The following is a 20,033-nucleotide window of genomic DNA, read 5'->3' as shown; positions in this document are numbered from 1 at the left end:
CCTAGGGAGGTGGTGGAATCTCCCTCCTTAGAGGTTTTTAAGACCCAGTTTGACGAAGCCCTGGCTGGGATGATTTAGTTGGGGATTGGTCCTGCCATGGGCAGGGGGTTGGACTAGATGCCCTCCTGAGGTCTCTTCGAACCCTATTCTTCTATGATTCTATCAGTCCTTTGTCCATCCCCTCAGTAGGCACCAACTTCCCCTCTGGCCAGTGGGTGCTCAACTCCGGCTCTGCCCCAGGCCCCACCCCCACTCCACCCCTTCCCCCAAGCATCACTCCACCTTTTCCCGCCCCTGCTCTGCCAAATCAACCCCTTCCTCTAAACCCTCCCCCTCTCTTCCTGCCCTTGCTCCACCCTGCCCCGCTTCTATCCCACCGCTTCCCCCAAACCCCCACCCCGCCTCTTCCCCATCTCCTCCCCCAAGTATGCCATGTCCCCGCTCCTCCCCGACCCTCCTGGAGCATCCTGAATTCCATGAAACATCTGTTTTGCGGTGGGCAGGGAGAGTGGGGAGTTGCTCAGTGGGGCTGCCGGTGGGCGACACGCACTGCGGGGAGGGCAGAGCTTGGCTGCCAGTGGGTGTTAAGCACCCACTAATTTTTCCTCGTGGGTGCTCCAGGCCCGGAGCACCCGTGCAGTCGGTGCCTATGATCCCCCTCCCCCAAATCAAAATTCCTAGCGATCTGGGTGAGTCTCTCAGTGTTGTTCATGTTACTAACTTTTCTGGGTGCGTGTCTCTCTGGGTGGGGTCTGTGTGTGTTTATGCACAAGCTGATTGTGATGTCACGGACGCCAACAGCAAAGAGTGTTCGGCATCAGCATTCTTGCCCTGACATCAGTCTGCCAACTGGCTTGGTTGACAACGGCTGGTGACCCAAGGAGCTGCTGAGAGACGCGGACCATCCCTCTGTCAACAACTTCTTGAATCAGCTATTCCCACAGGTGTTCGAGGAGAAAAAGGATGAGTTTTTACAGAAGGTAATTCCCAGATTCTTTCCCTGCTCATTAGATCGCACATGACAGGTCGGTGCCTCCTTCTCCTCGGGACGGGTGGGGGCTGGTGTGGCAACAGGCAGGTCTCAGCGTTCCCTTTTGATTTGAATGTGGCCATCTCTCAGGTCTCCTCCTGCTTCAGCCTGTCAGGTTCTTTGGAAGCAGATTTAGATGATTTTATCTTTCAGCAGACTAGTCGGGGTGAATTTCCATGGATAGAACCAAAAGGGAAGATGACAAAACTCGTGTAGAATTTTGACTGATATCTCCATCAATAGTATTTCCCTTGGAGTTGCCTCTAATGCACTCCTTGCCTTCAAGTTGTGAATATAAACCCTTTGTCTCCTGTCATGACTGCCAATTGTGTATTGAGACAATATCGATCTCAGAATTTACATGATTGAAATACACATAAATGAGCTCAAATAATGCAGAAGAAATTAATTTTAAGATATTGAAAGTGACACAGCTCCACTCCCATCCCTGGCTGTCATCTTGGTAGTTCTCTCAGAAATAATCTCATGGCGATGGATCTCAAAACTCTCTACAAATTCTACTCTACCCCCTTGGGCTATAGAAAATAGATGTGTCAATCCCCCCCTGCAATTCCTTTCCAGCTATAGCCTACATTTGTCATGGGTCTCGGTGTGATTTCTTTGTCATTGTTTTGGTGGCCTAACTTCTGACTGGATGTTCTAAATAATATGGGAAATTCTTCATTTAAAGTTGACTGATTCTTTCCCCCATGCTAATACATTCCAGATTTTCAAATAGTTGAGAATAAGTCAACATATTTGCAGCTGCTAATTCATCCTTCCAGACCCTCAAACCTTCTAGATGACAATCTTTTCTTCCTTTTCCTGGCTTCTCTGGGAACAGAGCTTTCTTGGTTTTCAGCTTGGCCCGATCTGTTCCCAGAGTCCCAATGTTCTGTGCACAAAGGAGTGGGGTTAAGAAGGAAGCATTTTTGCCACTAGACCCAGGCAATGACCAAAGAACATAGAAACTGACCTTTGCTCTTTCCATGTCCGTCCATTGGCAGAGGAGGCATGAGATCCATGGGGTGAGAGTCAGGCTAGGAAATGTAGCCAGCGACTGTGCGAGGATGGGAGGAATTACAGATATGGTGGATGGAGGTTTCCTGTTAGAGAACAAAAGGGGAGAACCTGTGATGTGCTCTGTCCAAGAAAGGTTATGAGAAAGGGGGAACAGGGGTCCTGGTGCCTCTCCGCAAGGAAACCGCGGACAAAGCATCTCCTCTTGGACAGGAGCAGCCACCTTCACACTAGCAGTTAAAGACAACTTTAGGTTCATAAAGTCATAGTTTCAAAGGCCCTAAGGCCAGCCCTCATCATCTAGTCTGACCTCCTGCAGAACACAGGCCCGAGAACTTCCCCAGAAGAATTCCTCTTTCACCATGGTCCCATGTGTCTTCACCTTCAGCCGGGTCTAATCATAGGGTAGAGTTCAGCAGCAGAGTGTTTGACTGCAGATCAAGTGGTCCTTGGTTCACATCCTAGTGCCCCCTTTGACGTCTTTGTTAATAAGCAGCAGGTTTCAAACAAACCAAAGGGAGTATTTTTTCACACAATGCACAGTTAACCTGTGGAACTCTTTGCCGGAGGATGTTGTGAAGGCCAAGACTATAACAGAGTTAAAAAATGAGCTAGATAAATTCATGCAGGAGAAGTCCATGAATGGCTATTAGCCAGAATGGGTAGGGATGGTGTCCCTAGCCTCTGTTTGCCAGGTGCCAGGAATGAGCAACAGGAATGGATCGCTTGATGATTCCCTGTTCATTCCTTCTGGGGCACTCAGCACTGGCTACTGTTAGAAGACAGGATACTGGGCTAAATGGACCTTTGGTGTGACCCTGTCTGGGCGGTCTTGTGTTGCTTATGTTCTTGGTTGTAGCAACCAGTCCTGGCTATTAGAGGAGCAGATGGCTTCAAAAGACCACTCTCGTGGATCTGGGAATCCTGGGCAAACTAATTCCCTTCCTTTCAAGAATGACAGAAAAACCCTTTTCCTCCTTCTTTCTATTCCAGGCTTCGTTCCTTTTTCCAAAGACTCGCCTCTCGGGAGCACAGAGAGATCCATGTGCACAAAGTGCTCGTCCAACCTGCAGCCATTGAGGCATGCTCTGGCCTCAGCCCCCAAGAACAGGCCTTGCCAGAGAAGCCCCAGGGAAGAAAATGCTCATGGACCATCCTGTCGGGCATGAAAAGACTCTGTGTCCATTGCCAATCCCACAACTCGATGGCAGAGAGCGATGAGGAGAGAACAGCTTCCTCTCCAAGAAGGTGGACGCACTTGTCCCTGAAGAAGAAAGCAGCTGAGACCCAGGTAGAGGCAGAGGAGGTGAAGCTGCAGAAGACGACAGACACAGTCGAAGTGGATCTTACAGGTGAGATGGTTCAATCCACGTGGTTTGAGAGGAGCATGTGAGGAACACTCACACCAGTCACTCGACAAGCCTTCGACATCAGGGCCATCTCACGGGACAGTGATGGGTACCTCCGGCTCTGGAATCTATTTAGTGCCCGATCCTCTTGCAGAGGGTGGCAGAGGTCCATGGCTGAGGTGGGGAGAGCTGACAATGTCAGGTCACCCCCCTCTGGGGATCTGGCACGGTGGGGTGGGGACTACTAACATTACTCCAGGCTGTACAGAGAAGAGAGAGGCTGGACGTTGGAGGAAATCATTTCTTTTCTCCTGGATCGGGTCCCTTTCATCAGTAAAATGCTCCAGAGGTCTCAGCAGGTCACAGCTGGGAACCGTACCAGAGCTGAGTCATTCCTTCTTGGGGGGTTCAATGCAAAATGAGGCCTGTTGCCCATCGCTGACAGGAAAGGGGTACAAGGGGAGGGGAAGATAACTCACATAACTGGAGTACTGTCATGGATGGATATAAACTGTTCAGGAAGGACAGGCAGGGCAGAAAAGGTGGGGGAGTTGCACTGTATGTAAGGGAGCAGTATGACTGCTCAGAGCTCCGGTATGAAACTGCAGAAAAACCTGAGAGTCTCTGGATTAAGTTTAGAAGTGTGAGCAACAAGGGTGATGTCATGGTGGGAGTCTGCTGTAGACCACCGGACCAGGGGGATGAAGTGGACAAGGCTTTCTTCCAGCAACTTACAGAAGTTACTAGATCGCAGGCCCTGGTTCTCATGGGAGACTTCAATCACCCTGACATCTGCTGGGAGAGCAATACAGTGGTGCACAGACAATCCAGGAAGTTTTTGGAAAGCGTAAGGGGCGATTTCCTGGTGCAAGTGCTGGAGGAACCAGGTAGGGGCAGAGATCTTCTTGACCTACTGCTCACAAATCAGGAAGAATGAGTAGAGGAAGCAAAAGTGGATGGGAACCTGGGAGGCAGTGACCATGAAATGGTCGAGTTCAGGATCCTGACACAAGGAAGAAAGGAGAGCAGCAAAATACAGACCCTGGACTTCAGAAAAGCAGACTTTGACTCCCTCAGGGAACTGATGAGCAGGATCCCCTGGGAGAATAACATGAGGGGAAAAGGAGTCCAGGAGAGCTGGCTGTATTTTAAAGAATCCTTATTGAGGTTACAGGGACAAACCATCCCAATGTGTAGAAAGAATAGTAAATATGGCAGAAGACCAGCTTGGCTTAACAGTGAAATCCTTGCTGATCTTGAACACAAAAGAGAAGCTTACAAGAAGTGGAAGATTGGACAAATGACCAGGGAGGAGTATAAAAATATTGCTCGGGGATGCAGGAGTGAAATCAGGAAAGCCAAATCACACCTGGAGTTGCAGCTAGCAAGAGATGTTAAGAGTAACAAGAAGGGTTTCTTCAGGTATGGTAGCAACAAGAAGAAAGTCAAGGAAAGTGGGGGCCCCTTACTGAATGAGGGAGGCAACCTAATGACAGAGGATGTGGAAAAAGCTAATGTACTCAATGCTTTTTTGCCTCTGTCTTCACGAACAAGGTCAGCTCCCAGACTACTGCACTGGGCAGCACAGCATGGAGAGGAGGTGACCAGCCCTCTGTGGAGAAAGAAGTGGTTCGGGACTATTTAGAAAAGCTGGACGAGCACAAGCCCATGGGGCCAGATGCGCTGGATCCGAGGGTGCTAAAGGAGTTGGCGGATGTGATTGCAGAACCATTGGCCGTTATCTTTGAAAACTCATGGCGATAGGGGGAGGTCCCGGATGACTGGAAAAAGGCTAATGTAGTGCCCATCTTTAAAAAAGGGAAGAAGGAGGATCCTGGGAACTACAGGCCAGTCAGCCTCACCTCAGTCCCTGGAAAAATCATGGAACAGGTCCTCAAGGAATCAATTCTGAAGCACTTAGAGGAGAGGAAGTGATCAGGAACAGTCATGGATTCACCAAGGGCGAGTCATGCCTGACTAATCTAATTGCCTTCTATGACGAGATAACCAGCTCTGTGGATGAAAGCAGTGGACATGTTGTTCTTTGACTTTAGCAGAGCTTTTGACACAGTCTCCCACAGTATTCTTGCCAGCAAGTTAAAGAAGTATGGGCTGGATGAATGGATGATAAGGTGGATAGAAAGCTGGCTAGATTGTCGGGCTCAATGGATAGTGATCAATGGCTCCATGTCTAGTTGGCAGCCGGTATCAAGTGGAGTGCCCCAAGGGTCGGTCCTCGGGACGATTTTGTTCAATATCTTCATTAATGATCTGGAGGATGGCGTGGATTGCACCCTCAGCAAGTTTGCAGATGACACTAAACTGGGAGGAGAGGTAGATATGCTGGAGGGTTGGGATAGAATACAGAGGGACCTAGACAAATTAGAGGATTGGGCCAAAAGAAATCTGATGAGGTTCAACGAGGACAAGTGCAGAGTCCTGCACTTAGGATGGAAAAATCACATGCACCGCTACAGACTAGGGACCGAATGGCTAGGCAGCAGTTCTGCAGAAAGGGACCTAGGGGTTACAGTGGACGAGAAGCTGGATATGAGTCAACAGTGTGCCCTTGTTGCCAAGAAGGCCAATGGCATTTTGGGATGTATAAGTAGGGGCATAGCGAGCAGATCGAGGGACGTGATCATTCCCCTCTATTCGACATTGGTGAGGCCTCATCTGGAGTACTGAGTCCAGTTTTGGGCCCCACACTACAAGCAGGATGTGAAAAAACTGGAAAATGTCCAGCGGAGGGCAACAAAAATGATTAGGGGACTGGAACACATGACTTATGAGGAGAGGCTGAGGGAACTGGGATTGTTTAGTCTATGGAAGAGAAGAATGAGGGGGGATTTGATAGCTGATCTCAACTACCTGAAAGGGGGTTCCAAAGAGGATGGATCTAGACTGTTCTCAGTGGTACCAGATGACAGGACAAGGAGTAATGGTCTCAAGTTGCAGTGGGGGAGGTTTAGGTTGGATATTAGGAAAAACTTTTTCACTAGGAGGGTGGTGAAGCTCTGGAATGCGTTACCTAGGGAGGTGGTGGAATCTCCTTCCTTAGAGGTTTTTAAGGCCTGGCTTAACAAAGCCCTGGCTGGGATGATTTAGTTGGGGATTGGTCCTGCTTTGAGCAGGGGGTTGGACTAGATGACCCCCTGAGGTCCCTTCCAACCCTGATATTGTATGATTCTATGATTCTAAGAGTAGACTACACCATTGAAAAGAAACTGGCCCCTAGCTAAGAGGAAGACTCGTGTGGTAAAAGCCCCCAGCTAAGAGTCAGGAGAGCGGAGTTCTCTGCTTAGCTTTGCCAACAACCTACAGACTGACCCTGGGCAATTCGCTTCAGGGCTCTGTGCCCAACTTCCATCCTCTGTAAACCAGGGAGAAGACATGGAAAAGCATAATGTTAAGAATGTTTCTTTCTGCTCCAGGGACAAAGAAGGAGCCGTCTGAGTTGAAGGGGAAGTGGGAAAAAGGGAGCCCAGAAGAGCAGGAACAAGAGCGCACTCCCAGCCCCTCATTAACAAGCAGCTCCCATATGACGATGGTAATGACACTGTGTGACTGTGCTCATGGAAAGCATCCCCTGCTGTGTGTATGGATATCTCCCGGAGCTGGTATCTCTTCCAGAACTACCTGCCCCTTGCTCAGGGGGCTGAAAAGAAACACTCGACAAGTATGATCAACTCCAGCCAGTCTTTACGAGTTTCTGTGGGTTGCTTGAACGAGGCCCAGATTGACAAAGGGGTTTAGGCCCCTAAAGAAGTCCAGAGGTGCTTCATGGGTTTGGCAGAAGTGCCTGACTCAGGTGCCTGATTCTGATGCACTTTCCATGGCTCACGGGCACAGCTGAAAATCAGACCAGGCCCATCCCTGCCCTTGTAGGGGTAACCCACATATCTCCTGGCTGTGGTGTTCTGGCCCATCTCATGGCACCAGGACCACTTTGAGGCACAGAGAAAAGGAGTCTGCTCTAGAGCCTTAGCTAACAGCCTCTTGGCTTTTCGCTCATGTGGTCGAGGCTCCTGCACTAAGCTCCAGAGGTCCCAGGTTCCATCCTGCCTGCCAACATCTGGGCTCTGTCCAAGTTACAAAGACATCTAGACACCTTTGTAACGCTTGCTGTTGCTGGTTCAGAGCCCTAAGGTGGAAACCAGATGTGTCATTTACCTGACACGCCTACCACATTGTGAAACATTGGGATGCCTGGATATCAGAAGCAAGTGTTAAATTTCTGGAAGAGTTGCCTTTCCTAATGCAAATGAAGCAGTTCTCAGAGGGTGTTCCTGAGGAAATAGAAAGGTACATCCTAGATGGGAAGCCCAAAACTGTAATCGAGGCGGGGGAGATTGGAGCCAAATGGGTGGAGGTGGCAGAAAAGAAAAAAAACTAGTAGTAGTTGGAGCGAATATCAGAAGGGGCAACCCGAAACAAAACCCTATTACCAGGGGCCACCCAAGGCCCCACCTACATCCCAAGGAAAACCCCAGACACCTTATCGTCCCACCACACCGTTCTCCAGCAACCCACCCCCCCCCAGTGACCAGTCAGCTGGGCGATGTTTTAAATGTAACGAGCCAGGGCATGTAAAGGCCAACTGCCCCAAGAACCCCAACAGATTACAGTTCATTGCACTGGAATCACACCAGAGGTCCCCAGGCCCAGATGCCTCCCAAGTACCCTCAGAGTGAAGGGAAACCGTGGGCGGGAAGAAGGTCACCACATTGAGGGACACTGGAGCACAAGTGTCAGCTATCCACCAGTCCTTAGTGGACCCCAAATTCATCAACCCAGAGATCCAAGTGACGATTCAACCCTTCATGTCAAACTCTTTAAACTTGCCTGCAGCAAAGTTGCCTGTCCGGTACAAGGGCTGGTCAGAAATGTGGACTTTTGCCATCTATGATGATTATCCCATTCCCATGCTGCTGGGGGAAGACTTGGCCAATCATGTGAAGCTAGCCAAGAGGGTGGGAATGGTCACCCGCAGGCTAAGCGAGCTGTCACACCTAGCTCTGTTCCTGAGACTTCAACAAGGGCCAAACTGAGGTGGTGGAACTGGACTCCATGCCAACGTCTGCGACAGCAGTTGTGGATCCAGTCTGAGACCCAGCCAGAGCCAGTCCCAGAACCGGAACCAGTGGAGCAACCAGCACCAGAACCATTGCCAGCACTAAGTCCAGCGCTTGCAACCACAACACCAGAGGGCCCCACCGAGCCCGCACCGGCAGCAGCGCTAAACTTACGCAAAAGGCTCAGCCGGAGCCTGAACCCCAACCTAGCACACCCGCGGAGAGCAGGTCACCTTCCCCGGAACCAGCCCCGTCCCCTGCATCGCTTCCCGAGGGACCAAGCCTAAATCCACAATCCAATGAGGAACTGATGTCTCCAGCATGAAGGGAACTGTTCCAGGCCGAACAGGAAGCAGATGAAAGCCTCCGGGGAGCTTGAACGGAGGAACAGAGCAACCCACCGCCTCTCAGCTCTTTTAATCGATCCCGGTTTGTTCTAGAAATTGGACTTTTATACAAGGAAACTCTTTCTGGTGGACACCAGGAAGACTGGCATCCGCAGAGACAGTTGGTAGTTCCAACTAAGTACCGGGTAAAGCTCTTGAGCTTAGCCCACAATCATCCTAGTGGCCATGCTGGGGTGAACAGGATGAAAGACCATTTGGGGAGGTCATTCCACTGGGAGGGAATGAGCAAGGATGTTTCTGCCTATGTCCAGTCTTGTGAGGTGTGCCAGAGGATGGGAAAACCCCAAGACCAGGTCAAAGCTCCTCTCCAACCACTCCCCATCCTTGAGGTTCCATTTCAGCGAGTAGCTGTGGATATTCTGTGTCCTTTTCCAAAAAAGACACCCAGAGGAAAGCAGTACATACTGACTTTCATGGATTTTTCCACCCGATGGCCAGAAGCAGTAGCTCTAAGCAACACCAGAGTTAAAAGTGTGTGCTAGGCATTAACAGATATTTTTGCCAGGGTAGGTTGGCCCTCCGACATCCTCACAGATGGAGGAACTAATTTCCTGGCAGGAACCATGGAAAGCCTTTGGGAAGCTCATGGGGTAAATCACTTGGTTGCCACCTCTTACCATCATCAAACAAATGGCCTGGTGGAGTTTAATGGAACATTGGGGGCCATGATACGTAAATTTGTAAATGCACACTCCAGTGATTGGGACCTAGTGTTGCAGCAGTTGCTCTTTGCCTACAGAGCTGTACCTCCTCCCAGTTTAGGGTTTTCACCATTTGAACTTGTGTATGGCTGTGAGGTTAAGGGGTCATTACAGTTTGTGAACAGCAATGGGAGGGGTTTACACCTTCTCCAGGAACTAACGTTCTAGACTTTGTAAGCAACCTGCAAAACACCCTCTGAACCTCTTTAGCCCTTGCTAGAGAAAACCTAAGAGAGGCTCAGGAAGAGCAAAAAGCCTGGTATGATAAACATGCCAGAGAGCGTTCCTTCAAAGTAGGGGACCAGGTCATGGTCTTGAAGGCGCTCCAGGCCCATAAAATGGAAGCGTCGTGGGAAGGGCCATTCACGGTCCAGGAGCAAATGGGAGCTGTTAATTATCTCATAGCATTCCCCACCTCAAACCTAAAGCCTAAGGTGTACCATGTTAATTCTCTAAAGCCTTTTTATTCCAGAGAATTAAAGGTTGTCAGTTTACAGCCCAGGGAGGAGACGACGCTGAGTGGCCTGAAGGTGTCTACTACGAAGGGAAAAGTGCTGGTGATGTGGAAGAGGTGAACCTCTCCATGACCCTTGGGTGTATACAGCGACAGCAGATCCAGGAGCTGTGCACTAGCTAAGTGCCGACGTTCTCAGCCACCCCAGGACTGTCTGAACTGGCATACCATTCCATTGACACAGGTAATGCTCACCCAATTAGAGTCCAACCTTACCGGGTGGCTCCTCAAGCTAAAACTGCTATAGAACGGGAGATCCAGGACATGCTACAGATGGGTGTAATCCGCCCCTCTGGCAGTGCATGGGCATCTCCAGTGGTTCTAGTTCCCAAACCAGATGGAGAGCTACGTTTTTGCGTGGACTACCGTAAGCTAAATGCTGCGACTTGCCCAGACAACTATCCAATGCCACGCACAGATGAACTATTAGAGAAACTGGGACGGGCCCAGTTCATCTCTACCTTGGACTTAACCAAGGGGTACTGGCAGGTACCGCTGGATGAATCTGCCCAGGAAAGGTCAGCCTTCACCACACATGTCGGGCTGTATGAATTTAATGTACTCCCTTTCGGGCTGCGGAATGCACCCGACACCTTCCAAAGACTTGTAGATGGTATCCTAGAGGGATTGGGAGAATCTGCAGTCACCTACCTTGACGATGTGGCCATATTTTCTCATTCCTGGGCAGAACACCTGAAGCATCTACAAAAAGTCTTCGAGCGCATAAGGGAAGCAGGACTAACTGTTAAGGCTAAGAACTGTTAAGGCTTGTTGAGTCAGCAGTGTGCCCTTGTTGCCAAGAAGGCCAATGGCATTTTGGGATGTATAAGTAGGGGCATAGCGAGCAGATCGAGGGACGTGATCGTTCCCCTCTATTCGACATTGGTGAGGCCTCATCTGGAGTACCGTGTCCAGTTTTGGGCCCCACGCTACAAGAAGGATGTGGAGAAATTGGAGAGAGTCCAGCGAAGGGCAACAAAAATGATTAGGGGTCTGGAACACATGACTTATGAGGAGAGACTGAGGGAACTGGGATTGTTTAGTCTGCAGAAGAGAAGAATGAGGGGGGATTTGACAGCTGCTTTCAACTATCTGAAAGGGAGTTCCAAAGAGGATGGATCTAGACTGTTCGCAGTCGTAGTGGATGACAGAACGAGGAGTAATAGTCTCAAGTTGCGGGGGGGGAGGTTTAGGTTGGATATTAGGAAAAACTTTTTCACAAGGACGGTGGTGCAACACTGGAATGCGTTACCTAGGGAGGTGGTAGAATCTCCTTCCTTAGAAGTTTTTAAGGTCAGGCTTGACAAAGCCCTGGCTGGGATGATTTAATTCGGGATTGGTCCTGCTTTGAGCAGGGGGTTGGACTGGATGACCTCCTGAGGTCCCTTCCAACCCTGATATTCTATGATTCTAAGAAGTGTCAAATAGGCCTCAACAGAGTGACTTACCTTGGACACCAGGTGGGTTAATGAACTATCAACCCCCTACAGGCCAGAGTGAATGCTATCCAAAAGTGGCCTGTCCCAAAGTAAAAAAAACAGGTCCAATCCTTCTTAGGCTTGGCCCTCTATTACGGGTGATTTTTACCGCAATACAGCCAAATCACCGCCCCACTGACAGACCTAATCAAAAAGAAACAGCCAAATGCTGTTCAGTGGACCGAAGAGTGTCAGAAGGCCTTTAACCAGCTTAAAGCGACACTCATGTCTGACCCTGTGCTCAGGCCCCCAGACTTTGACAAACCGTTCCTAGTAACCACAGATGCATCCGAGCGTGTTGTGGGAGCAGTTTTAATGCAGGAAGGACTGGATCAAGAATTCCATCCTACTGTGTTTCTCAGCAAGAAGCTGTCTGAGAGGGAAAGCAACTGGTCAGTCAGCGAAAAGAAATGCTACACCATTGTGTACGCTCTGGAAAAGCTATACCCATACATTTGGGGACGGCATTTCCAAGTACAAACCAACCATGCTGCACTGAAGTGGCTTCATACCATCAAGGACAATAACAAAAAACTTCTTCAGTGGAGTTTAGCTTGCCAAGATTTTGATTTTGAAATACAACACATCTCAGGAGCTTCTAACAAAGTGGCTGATGCACTCTCCCTTGAGAGTTTCCCAGAATCAACTGGTTAAAACCATCCTTGAGATGTGGAAAATATTGTTAGTCTTTATACACTTGGTAGTATATTTAGAGGTGCATGTGTCTTATTAACTCTGTTTTCTCCTAGAGCTCCAGGAAGAAATCACAGCCAGTGTCGAACTGGCTGTCCGACACTATCTGTGATTTGGGGGGCGTGTCATAAATATAAGGGGAAGGGTAACAACCTTCCTATATACAGTACTATAAAATCCCTCCTGCCCAGAGGCACAAAATCCTTTTACCCGTAAAGGGTTAAGAAGCTCAGGTAACCTGGCTGGCACCTGACCAAAAGGACTAATAAGGGGACAAGATACTTTCAAATCTGGGGGTGGGGGCAGGGGAAGGTTTTGGTCTGTCTGTTCTGAGTGTTTGCCGGACACAGATCAAGGAAGCAAGCAATCCAATTCCATTAGAATCAGTAAGTACTAGCAAGGGAATGCGTTAGCTTATTTTCCTTTTGGCTTGTGATTTTCTCTGTGCTGAGAGGAAGGTGTATTCCTGGTTTACTTTTTGTAACTTTAAAGTTTGGCCTAGAGGGAAATCCTATGTGTTTTGAATCTGATTGTCCTGTAAAGTTACCTTCCATCCTGATTTTACAGAGGTGCTTCTTTTACCTTTTTTTCCCTTTATAATAAAGTTCTGTTTTTTAAGAATCTGACTGAGTTTCTAGTGTCCTACAAAACCAAGGGTCTGGTTTGTGCTCACCTTGTTTATTTTTCAAGCCTCTCCAGGAAAGGGGGTGTAGGCTTGGGGGGATATTTTGTGGGAATAGGAACTTCAAGTGGTCCTTTCCCCGATTCTTTGTCTAAATCACTTGGTGGTGGCAGCATACCTCAGTCCAAGGACAAATAGAGATTTGTACCTTGGGGAAGTTTTTAACCTAAGCTGGTAGAAATAAGCTTAAGGGGTCTTTCATACGGGTCCCCACATCTGTACCCTAGAGTTCAAAGCGGGGAGGGAACCCTGACACGTACAAACACACGACCACTAGCAAGTAACATCTGGTCCCCTCCCATTAGGGATGGCTGTAGTAAGTGGGTCTGATGGCTGCATCATTTGGGTTTGTTGCAAGGGGAAGTCAAACTGCCACATGACAAGGACAATATGACCTCATCACAATAGTTCTTGCGGGGGGGGGTGTTCCCTTCCCTGACTTGTGATGGCACTGGGCAAACCCCACCCCTTTCAGGGAATCCAACAAGGATCCATCTGGTCAGGCAGTACCTGGGTGTGTCCTGCCCACTCACCAACGCAGCGGCTCCCCTCTCAGACACCCATGGGTCTGGCAGGGAGACAGTGACAGGAGCTGGGTACCCAGAGACACAATCCTGCAAAATCTCACCCACCCAGGGATTCTCTTCATCCCATGTAGCAATGGCTCCATGGAACACACAACCACTAGCCAAGCTCCAACCCAGGAACTTTAATGCCATCCTCTCCCACTGGATGAACGAGGAAGTCTAGGAGCTAAAAATAAGTAGCAGAATCATGGCCAGTCTCCAGGATCTGCGAGGACACCCAGCCAGCCCCAGTCCCTGAGCTGTGGGAGTCCCTGGCAGAAAATCCTTACCTCCCCCACCCTGGCTGTGTTCCTATAGCCCGTTCTCCTGGAACCACTTAAATCCTACTTCCCAGCACCACAAGTCTTCGGCGTCATCCCTGGGGGAGAGACAAAGAGATGCAGTCAGGTTTCTCAATCTGGTTTTCGTGCCTACACATGGGGGCCTGATCTACACTACAAGTTGAGGTCGAATTTAGCAGCGTTAAATTGATTTAACCCTGCACCCGTCCATACAACGAAGACCTTTTTTTCAACTTAAAGGGCTCTTAAAATTGATTTCTTTACTCCACTCCCGACGAGGGGATTAGCGCTGAAATTGGCCTTGCTGGGTCGAATTTGGGGTAGTGTGGACACAATTCGATGGTATTGGCCTCCGGGAGCTATCTCAGAGTGCTCCATTGTGACCGCTCTGGACAGCACTCTCAACTCAGATGCAGTGGCCAGGTAGACAGGAAAAGGCCCACAAACTTTTGCATTTCAATTTCCTGTTTGGCCAGTATGGCAAGCTGCAGGTGAGTGCAGAGCTCATCAGCAGAGGTGACCATGATGGAGTCCCAGAATCGCAAAAGAGCTCCAGCATGGACCTGTAACCGGTTTCTGTCTTGCTATTAGCTAAACTTTATCTATCTATCCCCTGTCAGGCAAGAGTTAGAGAGATAGATAGATAGAAAGATAGATAAAGGGGGTGTATGGGGATTGATAGAGAGGTAGGTGGGTGTAAGCAGAGAGGGTCTATGGGGATAGATAGAGAGAAAGATAGGTAGGAGGGATGGAGAGAGATAGATTGATACATAGATCGAGAAATAGAAAGATAGAGCAGGTGGATGGGGATAGATAAGTAGAGGGTGGGTATGGGGATAGATAGATATGTGACAGGTTGGATCACAGAAAGCCCCTTGAGAATTGCCCTCTGATGTGCTGAAACTACCTCTGAGCCCATTTTCCCTGGCAGCTTGGGACTTCAGTGTCCTGTCTGGTTTGAGTCAGACATGCTAGCCTGCTACAAACACAGACCCAGGTCTGAACCATATCCCCCAAAAGCTGCAGGCTTAACTGAAAACAGCTTAAGAAATGTTCCTGTCTCCAACACTCAGATACCCAACTTCCAATGGGGTCCAAACCCCAAATAAATTCGTATTTATTTAAATAAACTCAAAAATTATTCACTCTCTAGAACACTGATAGAGAGAGATGCACAGCTGTTTGCCCCCCCCCCCAGGTATTAATACATACTCTGGGTTAATTAATAAGTAAAAAGTGATTTTATTAAATACAAAAAGTAGGATTTAAGTGGTTCCAAGTAACAACAGACAGAACAAAGTGAATTACCAAGCAAAATAAAATAAAACACGCAAGCCTAATACAGTAAGAAAGTGATTACAGATAAAATCTCACCCTCAGAGATGTTCCAGTAAGCTTCTTTTACAGACTAGTCTCCTTCTAGTCTGGGTCCAACAATCACTCACACCCGTGTGGTTACTGTCCTTTGTTCCAGTTTCTTTCTTTGGGGGTGGAGAGGCTATCTCTTGAGCTACCTGAAGACAAAATGGAGGCGTCTCCCAGGACTTTATGTAGTTTCTCTCTTGTGGGTGGAAACCCCTCCCTCCCCCTGTGTAGAATCCCCTCTACAAGATGGAGTTTTGGAATCACCTGGGCAAGTCACATGTCCATGCATGACTTAGTTCTCTACAGGAATGTTCCCAGGAAAGCTCAGATGTTGATTGGCATCTATCAAAGACTATTGTCAGATTAAGTGTTTCTTGATTGGGCACTTTCTGAGAATAGCTTTTCTCAAGAAGCTGACCAAATGCTTCACTGAGGCTACTTAAAATCAAACAAGTACACAGCCAATATTCATAACTTCGAATGCAAAAATGATCCATGCATACAAATAGGATGAATCTATTCAGTACATCACAACCTTTGCAGAGATATGTTACATGGCATATGTAGCATAAAACATATTTCAATTATGTCATATTTACATTCATAAGCATATTTCTATAAAGCATTATGGAATGCAACGTCACAAGATAGATATGGTGTAAGGGGATAGATACATAGATAGAAGGGTGTATGGGGATGGACAGAGAGATAGAAAGATAGAGTGGGTGGATAGGGATAGATAGATAGATAAGTAGAGGGCTGGGTAAGGGGATAGATAGATAGAATGGGTGGATGGGGATAGATAGGTAGAGGGGGTGTAAGTGGATGGATAGATAGGGTGTAAGGGGCTAGATGGATAGAGGGGGTGAATGGGGATAGACAGACAGATAGATGGAGTGGGTGGATGGGGATAGCTAGACAGATAGATGGATAGCTAGACAGATAGAAGGGGTATATGGGTATAGATAGATAGAGGGGGTGTATGGGGGTAGAGAGATAGAGTGGGTGGATGGGGATAGATGGATAGATAGATAACGTGAGTGGATGAGTATAGCTAGCTAGCTAGAGGGGGTGTTTGGAGAGAGAGACAATGCGTGGATGGGGATAGATAGAGGTGGAGTATGGGGATAGACAGATAGGTAGATGGGGTGTATAGAGATAGATAGAAAGATAGATAAAGTGGGTGGATGGGGATAGATTGATAGAGGGAGCGTACTGGAATAGGTAGATAGAGTGGGTGGATGGGGATAGATAGATAGATAGGTAGAGGGGGTGTAAGGGGATAGATAGGTAGACAAGGAGGTGTATGTGGGTGGATAGATAGAGGGGGGTGGATGAGGATAGATTAATAGATGGATAGAGGGTGGGATGGGGATAGATAGGTAGAGGGGGTGTAAGGGGATAGATAGATACATAGAGGGGGTGGTTGGGGATAGACAGATAAGTGGGGGTAAGGGGATAGATGGTGGGGGTAAGGGGATGGATAGATGGATGGATAGATAGAGAGGGTGGATTGGGACAGATAGATAGACAGAGTGGGTGAATGGGGATAGATAGGTAGAGGGGGTGTAAGGGGATAAATGGATAGCTAGAGAGATAGCGGGCGTGGATGGGGACAGATAAGTAGAGGGGGTGGATGGGGATAGATAGGTAGGGTGTAAGGGGATGGGGGTACGTAAATAATGGGGTGTATGTGGGTGAATAGATAGAGGGGGTGGATGAGGGTAGATACATAGATAGATGGATAGAGGGGGTGGATGAGGGTAGATAGGTAGAGGGGTGTGAGGGGATAGATAGTTAGAGGGGGTGTATGGGGATAGGCAGAGTGGGTGGATGTGGCAAGATAGCTAGAGGGGGTGTATGGGGATAGATAGAGAGATAGACAGAGTGGGTGTATGAGGATACACAGATAGACAGAGGGTGTGTATGGGGATGGAAAAGTATAAAACAATATTGTATAAGAAACAAGGGGACCTCACCCCTGCAGTTCACAAACAGATTCTTTAGGAGCTGGAGAAGAGATCACCATCAACACTCTTAAAAAATGCATGATGTACCAGTGCTTTTAGTTCTCTTTGAAGTGCTTGGTGCCAAAATATTTTCTCAAGGTGGGCAGGTCAGTGTTGCAGAAAAAAGCAGTATCTAAGTGACGATCAGTCCGCAGCATTCCACGCAATTATAAAACAAACATGTCTCTTCCCAGACTAACTGAAGCTGGAGCATAGACAAGGCCGAGAGACAGAAACCAGTGGCAGACACAGAGACAGAAGTACAGTCCAGGCTAGATTACAGTGACACTAGTGCTGTATTTACTTTATAAATTACTTTTTCTTAAGTAAAAACTTGCTTTAAAACCTGCCACAAACATCATCAAGTTATCAGTTCCAATCTGTCATTTTCCCTTTCTTTCTCTCTGAAAGCACTGTACCCAGCTCTGTAAATTGTTCTCTTTTTATTTATCCTCTCACTTAAATATAATGCTTTGTATAAAAATGGTATATAAAAACAATGTTGCACTGTATTGCTATTGGAAAAAGTAAAACTGCTAACAAATGTACTATGAAGTAGGGACAACGATGTTTGTAGCTAGATGCAAACAAAACAAAATAGTGACCAGACGGTGATGGTAAATATAGGCTAGAAAAAAGTTTAAAGGTTTTAAAAGAGAGGTTGTCATTAATTCATTTTGCCACTAGAGGACAGTGTTATATGATATTATGTATTCAGGTTTCAGAGTAACAGCCGTGTTAGTCTGTATTCGCAAAAAGAACAGGAGGACTTGTGGCACCTTAGAGACTAACCAATTTATTTGAGCATAAGCTTTCGTGAGCTACAGCTTACTTCATCGGATGCATACTGTGGAAAGTGTAGAAGATCTTTTATACACACAAAGTATGAAAAAATACCTCTCCCCACTCCACTCTCCTGCTGGTAATAGCTTATCTAAAGTAATCACTCTCTTTACAATGTGCATGACAATCAAAGTGGCCATTTCCAGCACAAATCCAGGGTTTAACAAGAACGTCTGAGGGGGCGGGGGGGGGAGGAAAAAACAAGGAGAAATAGGCTACCTTGCATAATGACTTAGCCACTCCCAGTCTCTATTCAAGCCTAAGTTAATTGTATCCAATTTGCAAATGAATTCCAATTCAACAGTCTCTCGCTGGCGTCTGGATTTGAAGTTTTTTTGTTGTAATATAGCAACTTTCATGTCTGTAATCGCGTGACCAGAGAGATTGAAGTGTTCTCCGACTGGTTTATGAATGTTATAATTCTTGACATCTGATTTGTGTCCATTTATTCTTTTACGTCAAGACTGTCCTGTTTGGCCAATGTACATGGCAGAGGGGCATTGCTGGCACATGATGGCATATATCACATTGGTGGATGTGCAGGTGAACGAGCCTCTGATAGTGCCTCTGATTTGCGGCTGATGTTATTAGGCCCTGTGATGGTGTCCCCTGAATAGATATGTGGACACAGTTGGCAACGGGTTTTGTTGCAAGCATAGGTTCCTGGGTTAGTGGTTCTGTTGTGTGGTATGTGGTTGCTGGTGAGTATTTGCTTCAGGTTGGGGGGCTGTCTGTAGGCAAGGACTGGCCTGTCTCCCAAGATTTGTGAGAGTGTTGGGTCATCCTTCAGGATAGGTTGTAGATCCTTAATAATGTGTTGGAGGGGTTTTAGTTGGGGGCTGAAGGTGACGGCTAGCGGCTATTACCAGCAGGAGAGTGGGTTTGTGTGTGTAGGGCGGGGGGGGGGGGAGGGAATGAGAAAACCTGGATTTGTGCTGGAAATGGCCCAACTTGATTTATCATACACATTGTAAGGAGAGTGATCACTTTAGATAAGCTATTACCAGCAGGAGAGTGGGGTGGGAGGAGGTATTTTTTCATGCTTTGTGTGTATAAAAAGATCTTCTACACTTTCCACAGTATGCATCCGATGAAGTGAGCTGTAGCTCACGAAAGCTTACGCTCAAATAAATTGGTTAGTTTCTAAGGTGCCACAAGTACTCCTTTTCTTATTATGTATTCAGTTTGTTACAACAAATCATCACACACTGATGCTTTGGAAGTGGAACTTCCCTAAGACCCTGAAGTGAGAAGTCATGCTTCAATTAGCCAAATCCAGGACATGGTATAGATGAGTTACTTTCCTTTTTTTAAAAAAAAAAACCCTTCAAAGGTTTAGTCTCTTCTAAGAGTTATTTCTTACATTTGACACTTACACCGAAGATTAGAGAATGAGACCACATCATTTAGGAACAGGACTCCAAAATGATCCTTTGGTGAGAGCCATGTTGGAAATATTCAGTTTAGATTGCTAGAAAATAAATGCAAAAGGCATACAATTAGAAGTTTAAATGATATGATATATATCAGTGTGCTATGCTTTATCAAGCTTTCTTTGCTTCCACCTTTAGCCCGCAACCCATATCAACCAGGTGTATTTAACAAGGGGAACTTCCTGTTTCATTTTTCTATTTACCATATTGATTAAAGATATTATTTTTAACAATGAAAATGCACAACACCTTTAAACCCTATGTGTACACTGCCCTCCCTGAAAATCCACAATAGTCTAGTCTCCCTAATCTGTTCTGTATTCTGCAGCAAGGTCTTGCAGGAAGCGAGAAGCCCCTTTAAAATAAACATCTTTTATACTTCCTGCTTGCAACCTGGTGAGTTATACAATAACTCGTGTCATGACGTTGCATTGGAATAATGATCCTGATGACACAACGTTCACCACAACAAAACATTAAAAGCTTGTCCCTTAAATCAAGACCAAGTTTTAGAAGTGGTAGAGCTGTTTTTTACTGGAACCTTAAACCTCTTTTCACAAAGGAGG

General features: G+C 47.3%; 1 long non-coding RNA gene across 2 annotated transcripts; it reads right to left on the bottom strand.

The window, feature by feature from the left end:
* Nucleotides 1-472: 472 nt before the first annotated feature.
* LOC144265358 (uncharacterized) lies at nt 473-17,997 on the bottom strand. 2 transcript variants are annotated; one of them, XR_013346261.1, is made up of 4 exons: nt 15,192-17,997; nt 13,806-13,894; nt 2,007-2,136; nt 473-1,148 (listed from the first exon to the last, which is right to left on the bottom strand). It is a non-coding gene; the product is annotated as an uncharacterized LOC144265358 (long non-coding RNA). The 2 variants fall into 2 exon arrangements; XR_013346260.1 differs by lacking the exon at nt 473-1,148 and adding an exon at nt 1,346-1,925.
* Nucleotides 17,998-20,033: the final 2,036 nt, after the last annotated feature.

Source organism: Eretmochelys imbricata, chromosome 5 (assembly GCF_965152235.1).
Source record: "Eretmochelys imbricata isolate rEreImb1 chromosome 5, rEreImb1.hap1, whole genome shotgun sequence".
NCBI classification, from domain to species: Eukaryota; Metazoa; Chordata; order Testudines; family Cheloniidae; genus Eretmochelys; species Eretmochelys imbricata.
This window is presented reverse-complemented; position numbering and strand designations above follow the sequence as displayed.